General features: G+C 41.4%; 1 protein-coding gene across 1 annotated transcript in view; it reads right to left on the reverse strand.

Moving 5' to 3' along the window:
• The window catches only part of LOC122400353, a 37,933-nt gene that overhangs the window by 17,164 nt on the left and 8,416 nt on the right, over positions 1–12,353 (reverse strand). Inside the window, exon 2 of the mRNA XM_043401772.1 lies at positions 11,806–11,876. The gene's annotated coding sequence lies outside the window, so the exon portion shown is untranslated. The remainder of the gene's footprint in view (positions 1–11,805; positions 11,877–12,353) is intronic.

The raw sequence follows: 12,353 nt of genomic DNA on the forward strand, positions 1-12,353 counted from the left end.
CGATAAAAGTATCTGTCCGTGCCCACCGCCGTGAACTTATTCCGAATCCGTGATCCTGCGCGTCAGGATCCATGAGGATTCGAGGAGTCTACGTGCGCGCCAGGATGTATTTGCCTTGCTCCTTATGGTAAATCTTCGACGAGGATTCAGGAGGGATGGCTTCGGGTAGGTGGCGGTTCTCGATCTCGATTCGACAGGATTGTTCGTTCGGGAAGAAAGATAGAGAGGCGGCCGTGGTTTGGTTAAGAGTTGGAACGAAATTCCAGAAAGTTGCTGCTCGGTGAAACAGGTCACGGAACGAAGAGAGCCGTCGCGGAACGAACGGCGGCAGTCTTTAAAAAGTTTCTCCCGGTTTCCGGTGGTGGTGAGGGTAGGGGGGGAGGGCGGTGAATCCCGCGGCGGGATGCCTCCGGGATTCCTTGGGGATAAAACAAAGGATAATCAGGTCGCTTTTTATTCTTGAGGAGGGCTCCGACGGTACTTGCGAAGGAGCCTGGAATTACCGGCTTCCGACCCTTCTTTTCCTGTCTTCGCCACTTCTAAGCTGCTCGAATTAGGCCACGTTAATCCTTCGATGCCTACGGGGTACGGTATCCATCTTTCGACGATGCACGGTAATCTGAAACGTCGGCAATCTTTCGCTAAAAATTAATTTCTAACCCTAAGAAACTTTGAAGATGCAGAGTTCAAAATAATAAATATAGTGGACGAAATTTTTATAAGAACACTATGCTAAATCATAGGTACTCTTTTAGAAAATGAACAACGAAAGAGAAAAAAAAGATATTTAAAATTTTACATTCGAATGTTACCATACATGAAACTCGCAAGAGTATCTACACTGTAACGATAACAAAACTTGTAGCAACCGGAAGACTTCCATCACATTGCACAATAACTGAATTGATGCTCTCGAGAGTCAACAAGCTGCAATTAATCTCTGTAGCATTATCTAATTATGCAAAACAAAGCATCACGTTCTATTTAACAGGCTAATTTAGATTACTCGATGCATTCCATTAAGACAAACGTATCTTTACTATGATATAATGCTTCCCGGAGAAATGAAATGTACGTAAATTATTCAAAGTAGCAATATTTCATATCTGTTCGATAGATTCAAGAAGCTCCATCGAAAAAGATTCTTTATATCCAATTGATTCGTTCTGCCGCGTGACGTTCGAGGCGAAGGATGCACTAAATACCGCATATCGTTACAAACAATAGCAATATCAGTTGAGTACGGTACTCGAGCACTGTCTACATACTTGTCTCGAAACTTTCAGCTCTTAATGACGATCGGGTCGGGTCTCGAGTTTCGAGATGACCCCGGCTGTAATGATCGAACTTGCAATCGAATTCCCCGAAGTGGAAGTTCAAACGGTCAGTATTACGGATACGGCTGCATGCTATCCGATTCGCAAGATTTTGGTCCCGTCGGACTATAACCGTATAAACTCCGAAGACAATATCGCCAGACAGACTTGCTCCACCGAAATATCGACCTATAAACTTCTCTAACAGCGTTTCTCGATTAAAAAACAATTCCTGTTCATTCGAAGATCAAAGAAGGTTAGCTAAGTTTAAGATGAAATAAAAATAATTTGTCTTATTTTTAATTCTTTCGTACGATTCGAATGGGTAAACAGTTTCCGTAGGCAGAAGTTTCAAAAGTTCTCCGACGATGATGCGTATACTTTCGAGTCAATAGGAGCCTAATAAGAGCATACTCAATCTGGCCGGATCCCGCTCGAGCGAAATTAACCTCGACCAGTTGAACAAATTTCCGTTTCCGTACAAGTGCGCGTAATTTGAATCTTCGGGCCGTAATTGGATAGTTTGAGATACTCCCAGTGTCCAACAAGTTACTTAGTTCAACTACTTTATTGCTGGGACGTATATCGTCTGCCCCGGGGGTGGATCGAAACCGTTCGCTGTCTCCGCTTTTCGTCGCTTACTTACAATCAGCATGGTTCTAATTGCAGCCACGTTTGATTAGGTCAACCAAACTTCAGCCGTTCTTCGTTCCACGGTTCTGTTTAATTTCTTGGAGGTTCGACCTCTCCCGGCTTCGTCGATCCGATTAACCGTTCCCTTCGTTGTCTGGTAAAATCAGCCCACGTACAAGGTAAAACTGTTATTTCTTTCTGTTGTCAAATTTAATTTTGAAATCCAGATAAAACGTTGCAGACTAAAAACTTTTATATTTTTCATCGCATCGTTAAAACATTTATAATAATACCTGGATTATTTTTACTCGCACACGTTGTATGAATTATATGTAAACAAAATTCGAATATTTTATATTTATTATCGGAAAATTTTCACCGATTGTAATATTCGTTTATTTTGAACAGGTTCGAACGTTTTTGTATAGAATAAAATAACTGAATATTTCCAATTTTCCTAATCTTGAACGCGACAACTCGTGACACGGTATTTCGAGGATTAAGTCCCAAGGAAAACGACGTTAGCGGAGCAAACATCGTGAAAAAGTTGGAGGAAAAATTAATATCGAGCGGAGGGGTCGAAGGGTGAAATTTTTCTCGTCGAGCAGGGATTAAAACGTATTCCGACGGATAGGTTAACGAGCTGATAGAATGGGAGACGCGACTAAAAATAGAGAAACGACCAAGAGTATAGATTTGAGGCGCGGGATCGATCTTTGAGAGGCGAGGAAGGGCCGAGGAAAGCAACCACGGGCTAGAATGGGGCGGCGGGGGCGGGAACGGATAATTTTAGCGGCAATTACCGAATCCAATTGGAAGTTGAATAGACGAAAACGACCTTAGACGCCGTAAAAGAGACGACATCGGTGTCTGGAAAACAAGGACCCGTGGAATTAGAAAAGCAACCGAATGAAATTCGCAGCGACTGCGAGAAAATGTCCTGAACGCTGGGAAAAGCGACCGGGTTTCTTTTCTTCTTTTCGCGTTCGTGTCATTTATCTAACTGGGGGATGGCAAGCAGCTAATACCTGGCCCCTTCAAATTGGATTAGGCTCGTTAGTTTCGTTGTCTGCTGTGTAAACATTCGATCCCGTCGCTTTTTCAGCATCTTATCGTGTTATATCAGTTTTAATGTCATCCCAGGACAAAGTCGACGAACCTTTTTACAGTTTTTTCGTTCTTTGAACTGCTGTAACTATGTAAAAAAAATTTTACACAAGCTATCGTTCGATCCTTGATTGAATTTGTTCAAAACTGCTGTAAGTTTGGTCATAAAATACCCACGGGTGATGTATCTCTGGTTGTTTAATTTTCTTTGTGAATTTTAAGCCTTAATTTTTCCGATAACGTTGCCCAGGTCACGTGATTAATTATATCAACATATTGTAATTATCAAATTTATGGCAGAACGTTGTACACAACGATGGGGTTCGAGTTTACGGGCCATCGATAATTGAATGTGTCGGCATCGGCGAACAAAGTTTGTAATCGAGTTGGTTTCAGTTTATTACGGATATACACGTATCAATCGAGTTTGTATTCATTAGGTTGATGAAAGATAGAGTATTGTTAATGTACCAACTGCCGCCTCGAGGTTTGCTTCGTTAAAACGGAATTGAGCCCGTTTATTTCATCGAATGCTTTCTCGCCCGCCAGTCAGCGTTTTTCCCCGTATTATCATATCGAAATAAAAATGGTAAATCACTTTAGAAAATTGAATTCCGTTGATCCTGATGAAGCACCTGATCTGATTGAACCGAGATTGCTTCCGATTGGACCTAGACTGTATCAGAGATTTCCGATTCGATCGAACAAGGGCCCATTATACTTTTCATTCTGATCGCCCGAACTTACGAACCTCCTCTTACACCTAAAATACAGCGATCCTTTTCACAATTCACAATATATATTAGCAGGGGTGGACGAGAAATCTCTTTTGTATATTTTCAAAATTAATACTCGACAGAATGAATAAACGAGCAAGAAATTCATTCCGTGATAGAATTCGCGAAACAATAAGAACAGATATTTCGTATGACTGGAATAATTAATGTTTTTAATGAATAACGGCTAACGAACGTGAAAAATGATACTCGTTACGGGAAAAGTCTGTAATTATCCGAACATCGGACTACGGTGGATCTCCGTTCTACTCAACAATGGACGAATTTCTATTTTTAAGAAGAACAAGTGATATTTTTAACGGATGAACATTGGCGCGGATATTCCGTGTAACGTTATTCCCATTGTTAAAAAACAAATATCCGAGGATGTATTCTCCAGGAAATAGTTTTAATTGAATCCATTAAACAATGCGTTTGTCCCAGCCGGGCCTTTGTGCCCCGTTGTTATTGGATTTTACCCGCATTCTAACGAAGAATGAATATTAAAGTTACTTTGAAAGTCAAGTGCATTGTGGCCGGGCAAATCAATTAATCGAATCGTACTAAACGTTCGTCCAAAGACGCGATTCGTGCTTTCATGGCGGGGCCGGGCTTTTGTAAAATTCATTCGATAGTCAATAGAAAATAATGGAATCAATTACGCGGGAGATGAAGGCAGTTCTTACGTCTGCGATTTGGCTCGAGGAAATTCCCTGGACTATATTTTCACGATTCCTACGAAATGCTTGCAGCGGAATTCCAGCCAAAGCTTACGCTGAATTTATCGTTCCGTTGATATTTCTATTTGCATAGTCTACTCGTGTATATTTAGTTAAAAACGAGAACGTGCGGGAAAATGTAATTCCGACCAATGCACGTTCGAAAGCTATTCGCAGAAAATACGAGGTCGGGTCCAGCAATTTCTGGAGCTTCCGTCAGAAAATATTATACAGGGTGTCTGGGAATTTGGCCACGCCAAAACTCGCTTCATTTTTTAAAAGGACTCATATTTGTCAAAGGAATCGATTTGTTAAGTAATTCTAATATTACGACTCCGTTTAAATATTTATAACTTGAGAAACGCATCAGATTTTAAAATTCGTTCTGTACTACCTCGTTTATCGTAGCAATTTTAGAATTTCTCGCAGTAATCGAGGTTCTGCTTTTCTTCGAACGATATTCGAACCACCGAAGCGTTATAACGAACACAAAATACATATGAAAAATGTTGCAACGATCTGCGCGGAGGCGACTATGCCAAAAGGAAGGAAAAAATTCTACAATTCAAGGACTGAGTTCGCAAGTTCGCCGTCGCGGAGGGAAGAGAAAAGGAGCTCGAATCGTGGCATCAATCACCATTATCGGGTTCCTTATCTCGCTAGACGTCACAATTAAACGAATCGAGGGACATTTTTCTTTTCTCGGGCCACCTAATGCAGCCTTTTGTATCGCCCGGGGTTATAAAGAGCCCCCGGGGCGGGGCAAAGCAACAACGCGACCGGAAGGAGCCCGGCCGGATGTCGAGGAATTCGAGGAGCGAATCTTTGCTAATTCGACCAAGGAAGAAATGCCCCGAACCGAGAAAGAGGAACTTTTGACCTTGCAGAAAAATTGGTCGCCAAGTAATCGGATTGAAGGGAACCGAGGAGGAAACGATGTCCTCGAATCAACCAAAGAACAAAGCGAGCGAAGGTTGGCACGTATGAAAGGGACGAAAAACTGTTCAGAGTGTATAGGGTGTCCCCATTTTAATTCTTTGCACTTGGCGATGCTTACAATTTTTTTTTAAAGCATATAATACAGAACATTACTTCGTCTATTCAGTATTCAGAATTTATCTAATGTTTTACTTACTCGTTAGCTAAAAAAAAAAAAATAAATGAGATAAACGTTGAGTTGGGTAGCTTGGAATTATCTGAAAAGAAAATATTGATCTGTTGGGGCGGCGAACGCGTTAAGGCTATTGGCCCACCCTTGTATTTACCACCAGGTACTTATATTTATGTATAATAAATTGCAGAGTTACGATTTATAGGATCGGTGAGCGTTAGGTTGCTCTCCCTTGTGTCCTGCAGTCGCGACGTATGTTTGCGTAAAGAATCATCCCGTTGGTCGATCTCACCACCCCCTTTATCATCCAACATCGACTCGACGCCAGTTGCAAAGAGCGAATAACGATAAAATGGAAGTAACAAGGGAGTCTGTGGCGTATCCGGAAAGCTCGGGAGGAGAGGACCTTGAAAGTCGGACCGGGAACGATGTTGGAAGCACGGCTCCTCTGCAGGGTAATAATAAATTGAAGAGTGTCTCGCAAAAACCTTCCAGTTCGCGGGCTTACCGTGTTCCTGGAGACGGAGGGCTGGAGTCTGAAGGGAGAATCGAAGCTTCCCTTTTGACGTTTGCTGCGTTAACCGTTTTGACAGATTGTCTTCGTGAACGGAGGGCGTATAATGAACTTTAATTACCGAAAGCTATCGCGGTCCTTTCACAGTGGGATTATTGCTTGATAGGTGATCGGTGCTGAATAAGTATCTTTGTTCCAACGATCGCTTTTGGGGGGCCGTTGATTAAAGCACTCGCCGTATATTACATTTACGCTAAAATTTTAAGCAACGGGTCTTTTAACATGTAATCGAAGGTTCAGAAGGCGGAAAGCGTGACGTCAAAACTCGAACGACTTTGATTAAACGTGAAAAGGTCTCGTTCGAGCTTGAAAACAGCGCGAATCTCTCTGTATCGCGGCGTAACCAGTAACCAGATACAAAAGTTTCGGTCTCGATAATTGAATTCTTCGCGATTAATCGAATGAACCAATCGATTCGTCGGAAGAAGATCAGGAACGATTAGGGGCTTCGCGGAGCTTAATTATTTTACAGTTGAGAGCGTCCTTCACTATTGTGCACCCTCTTCGAAATCCTGTGGGCTCCTCTTATCGAATTCTCCAAGCCAGTTCTGGCCGCTCCTATGGGAATCCTTTCGAGCCTTCGAAATCTTAAGCTATCCCAATTTAATTATCTGCCTCTGATTAATGAACAATGCTCGACTCTTTTCATTCAAAACGAAACTGGTTCGTCGCGCCGTCGGGACAAACACAATGCGTCGCGAAAGGAACGTTGACACTTCAAAGGTACGTTCACTTTTCATTTTACAATTTAATTTTATCGAATACTCGACGCCTCGACAAAGGCGTCACAGCGACAAAGTTTGACGTCAAAGTTAATCTGTTCTGCAAATGTAAAGGAAATTGTAAAACTATTCTCCGTGCAATTAAGAATTTAGAAACTCTGCTTAATACAGTCGATTAGCCACAAATGACCATTATAGTAATTTCGAATACCCGCACGCTCCTAGTGTTCGCGTTATTGATTTCTGGTTGCATAGAATTTCGTCGATGTGTTACGTGCGCGATACTTGTACAACGGGATCTACGAACACCTTAATTAATTACACTCATTACCGTGCTAGTAAAGCCGAGTCAGACGGGTGTAATGCTACGTGTAACACAACACGAAGTCGACGAACGTGTCACGAACCTTCCACAAAAGCTGCGTGTAAATCACAGGCGTCTCTGCTTCGCTGCTAGAAACAAATCGAACTTATAATTAAGCGTTTCTTTCACGATCACGCGCTTAATACTTCCCAAGGAAGTTTAAAGTAAAGTAAAGTAATATCGCGGGGGCTGGAAAACCGTTACTCGACGGGACAAAAACAAATAAAGAACACTTTAAACTTATCACTAATTAGTAACAGAGACGTATTAACTGACATGTACAGACAAAAGCATACATTTGTAAAACAAACACGCAAAGAAATTAAATCTCAGTGACTCGACGTTGAGAGTTGTAATTTAATCACGTTGCATTTTATTTCATTTTTAATCGAATGCTATTCAATTTTAATGCAATTACGAACCAACTAAATTTAAATACCATGTAAATGAATTAGTACAATTCTGGTTTCAGGGAGCAACGTTTATTCGACCGTTGCGATACTTCTCGAGGGCCAGCGATATTTTCCCCGTAGCCCCGAAACAAATTCTCTTTGCCCCGAGAATAATCGAATCGACGTTTAATTCAATCGTCATTAAAAGAATATAATTCCCGCGGGGCGGATTCAAGTTCTCTTCCAGTAACGGGATCGTCTTTATTACCGTCATGAGTCACCCGTTTATACCTCCGTAGCTGAAATAAGGAGAGCCTCGCTATTTTTCTTTGCAAATTTTCCTCCTGGCATAATTAAAATAGATCCCTCGGGTCCGGTTGGATTTGCGTCCGCGCCGGGGATCCCGTATGTTTCTCGGACCGACGACGCGACGGGTCCCTCCACCATTTTGTCGCGCTGTTTCCTTTCTACGTTTTGCCCGGTGCCGGCGTGTACCGATTTAAATTCAGCCCTCGCCGGAACCACGATCCAACCCTGCTAATAAGTGTTTTCTTTCCAAACAGACAGCGCCCGCTTGTCTTCCCGTGCCTTTGGCTTCATTACCGCCACTGCCATAACTCCTCCTCTACAAACTTTCGATCATCGAGCTCCCTTTTCCCGCGTGCACACCTTTTTTTACGAACATCGTCCCCTCGTTACGGCTATCGTTCGACACGAGTCCATGCATAATTTCAAATCGTAGATTTTTATGTCAAATTTTTTTGAAACACCGACACCTAGAAATTGCACGTTCGAGACGTTCGTTTTGAATAAAAATGTTTAAACACGAGCATCGTATTTATAATAACGAGAAAACTGGTTTCGAAATTTACCTCGAAGTCGAGAAACTCGAGAAAATTATATTTCGTCTACAATATGGATTCTCGCAACGCTGAAACATGAGACCCAATCTCGTACTTTCGATAGTTTCGATCGGTGCTGCGTCTGCTCGAAGCTGATCGTTTACTCTCGATTCGGCTCCCAAGCACTTTGCTATTGTAGTCCCGATAAAAGTTTAATACGAATCGTGGGGAATAAAATCGCGAACGAACGAGTCGAAATAAGACAACTCGATCGGAGACCATTGTTACTTTGTCGCAGGCTGCGACGAACAAATGCAGTTATTGCGTTATTGTTGCGTGCGGATGGAACGAACGAGGCGACGTTTACGCCCGCCGAGACGATGCGAATCTCGTTTGTATTTTTTAAATTTATCGTGATACTTTGGCACGACCCGCGGATATAAAGCTGGGGCAAGGATAGCAAGAACACTTTTACGACGGACTTAGAAACGAAGAGACGATTTTCCATGCATCGTACGGGCATCCGGATTGGACATCAATATAGAGAAACCATAGAGAGCACGAGAATACTTCGCTGTGTTCGAGAAAACCGTATTTGTCATCGAATTTATTAGATTAAACGACACTCCACTTTATACCTCGATATGAATACACCAAAGGTACAATTTAAAATCTTACGTTTCCATTCATAGCTTTTCGAACGGATTCGAAAAAAGCAAGAAGCACAGAGTAAATAGAATTTTCCTCAATCGTTTAAGTAGATGCAAGTAGTTGCGGCTGACTTCGATAAAACTTTGAACGAGTCTAGTTTCCTCGTTTCCTTTCGTTTCTTCGTCACGTAAAGATTTTCCATTTAAACGTGCCTCGGCGAATTTTAGCGATTGCTTCGATTTAAACATTTAGATGCATTCTTCTGCATTGACCTCTTCGATATTAACACTGGTGGTTCCTTCTTATTTTCTTTACTGTTTCATTCATCTCTGTTGCCTCCAAACGATATTTTTGTGTCTGCCTCGCCCCTGTAAGCAACAGTTCTCGCCGTTGCACGCGAGCTAAACTTCTTCCTCCAATTATACTTTCGTCATAAATACACTCGTCGTTGTTTTATCGCGGGATCGTGAGCGTCGCGACTACTTATCCGAAAATGCTCCCAGCTACCGGTTACACAGGTCGAAGGAATAGCAACGCAATCTTGCGCTATCACGTAACGTACCCAGAGTCCCACTTAAAGGACGCTCGACGGTAAGCGTCGCGCGATTACTGAAAAGTTAAATAAGTTTTCCTGTAATCCTGTTTTCATGAAAATGCACGGGCTTCGCTTTTGTGCCGCTGTAATCCTGTACTATCGTGTAGCACGGCTTTGCTTCTCACGGGGGGACAATTTAAAGCGGCTGAAAACCTTCCCGAAGCAGCAAGAAACCAGTAATAGTCAGGGTTACTGAAATCCTCGTTATACCGCTGCGTAACCGATTCTTTAACCGAGCTTAAATATGCAAGAAAAAGGGAAACGTCGAGCGATTCCCCTCGCGGGACGCTGTTAATGCGGGAGAAAAAGAACCGTCGCGAGAATGACGATGCCAGCTTCCGGTATAAAAATAATGATCCGGAACGACGTCATAGGAAAGAAGCACTCTGGACAGTCTCGACGTAAATTGTTCTTCGTTCTGCCCGTTAGTTAGAAAATTTCATTTTTGCTACGCTCGGCAGCTTGCGCAACGATCTATAGCTAATTATTCCCTATATTACGGCAGTTATAATATCTTATCGCCGGCTACCATAGGTTTTGCACTTCAAATTAATCTTTTTGCAAATTGCATTTTTTTTAGGTTAATAATACAAATACTTTTAGGGTCAAATATGTATTTTATCTTATTTTTTTTTAAGTGTTACATACATGGAATAAAAGTTTTGTGGACTTTCTTTCGACAGCATGTCGCGTAAAAATAAAGCGATGCATAATCCTATAATAAAAAATTTCCCACTGTTCCTCGAACTTTCCTCCATAAAACGTATGTTTCAGAAAGATGGGGCGATTTTAGGAGAATAGGAAAAGAATAAAACTGCACCCTATGAAGCACGCCAAGGCGCCAGGAGTCTCTGCTGTTAAAACTTGACATTTTTATACACATTGTTTCAGACAATTTTCCCGCTTTAAAAAATACATATTTCACGGAGATAGTTCCATAAACAGACGTTCTTTATCATAAGGGTGGCGTATTGTTTTATTGTTACGCGTGCTGTTTATAAAACAGTAACTTTGTACGCAATTTCTGTTCGCGTTTATGAATTATTTAAAAGTGCTTTTTATTAAAATTCTGCAGCTTGAGTTATATGTTCACCAACATGCACCAATTTTTATCAACCATTCTAGTATAATTCACTGCAATTTTAATTTGGAGGAAGTTGTCTGCCCAGTCTCCTCGAACATAATCGATTCATTTGATGAAATTAAATTCATTAACGTCGCGTTACCACGCCAGTGGCTACTTTGAGGCGCGTTAAATTTCCTATCGTAACCGAAAAGTTAAATAAGTTCCCGTGTAATCCTGTTTTCATGAAAATGCACGCCAGAGTTATCCGCCTTGTGCAACGTAATCCTGCAGGATCACGTGACATCGCTTCGCTCCTAGGAGGAATATTCCGAAGCGAATGATAATTGAATCTACTAAACTAATTAAATGGACGAAGCTGCTGCGATGACAAACAAGAATAACTTGGCGTCTGTAGCAGCAACATACTGCGAAACGGCGTTAACTATGAAGTAATCAACGATGAACACCGTCGACCGACCGAGTGTAATTAATGCGCGTAATTAATTAATTCGTTCGACTTCCCAGCTTCCCGACGTCATACAATTTCATTGAAGAAACCTGAGCGAGTACTCATTCTGGACGAAAAAGATTGATTGGTAATTAATTTTTCGTTAATGGATGCAAGGTGTTATAACAAATAAAACTCAGGAGGGGGTCAAGAGTAAGAAAACGTTGCAAAACACTGTTTTAAGTTAATGATTTTTCGACACAAGTAGTACTTTTACGGATCAACGTTACAGCAGCTTGCAAAACAAAAAGTAAGTGAAAAGAAACATAAAAAGAAGGACATTAATGGAAATTTTTACGCGCGGAGTCGCAAAACAGTCACGTCGGGGGAAGGGACATCCGAAAGATTACGCTAACTTAGTTTCCGTTATATTTTCTCCGCACAATACTCTTATTATCGCAAAAGGATCTGTCGTAAAGCTGTACTCACTTATTCCCGGTTATTTCTTTCTTCCTCGTATGCATGAATTCAATGTTATCGCGAGGTAGCCCCATTCAGTCCTACAAGAAACAAAGAACGATCAGTGGCCATTTTTGGTATTTGCCGGAAAGGAGATATTTTTACATAACGTGTCGTCGTTTGAATATTTCTCAAGTATACAGAAAATGGCGATAGATTACATTTACGTAACATTTAAAACAGAGTTTTGATTATCAGAACTATTGCCTGTCTTGTTTGTCTTTAAACAAATTTCTGTATATTATTTGAACAATTCTTCATCGATTAACTCTGATGTGTTCTTTTTTATACAGAGATAAATGTCGAAAAATTGAAGTAGCCCCTCCATTGGCGATGGAAGTGACGATCGAGGCATGCTATAATTAAATACAGTTTGTTTTCTTTTAATATATTGTCGGCTGGTTGGAAGTGAAGAAGACACAGCCTCGAAATAATATATTCACGTGATATCGCGTAACACTGTTTTCCTTCTGGTAAAGGGCTCCCTAAAATGAACGTAGACCTCCCGCAGCTGCGGG

This window comes from Colletes gigas, unplaced genomic scaffold (genome assembly GCF_013123115.1).
Source record: "Colletes gigas isolate AHSC1104 unplaced genomic scaffold, ASM1312311v1 Colletes_gigas_Sc00017, whole genome shotgun sequence".
NCBI lineage: Eukaryota > Metazoa > Arthropoda > Insecta > Hymenoptera > Colletidae > Colletes > Colletes gigas.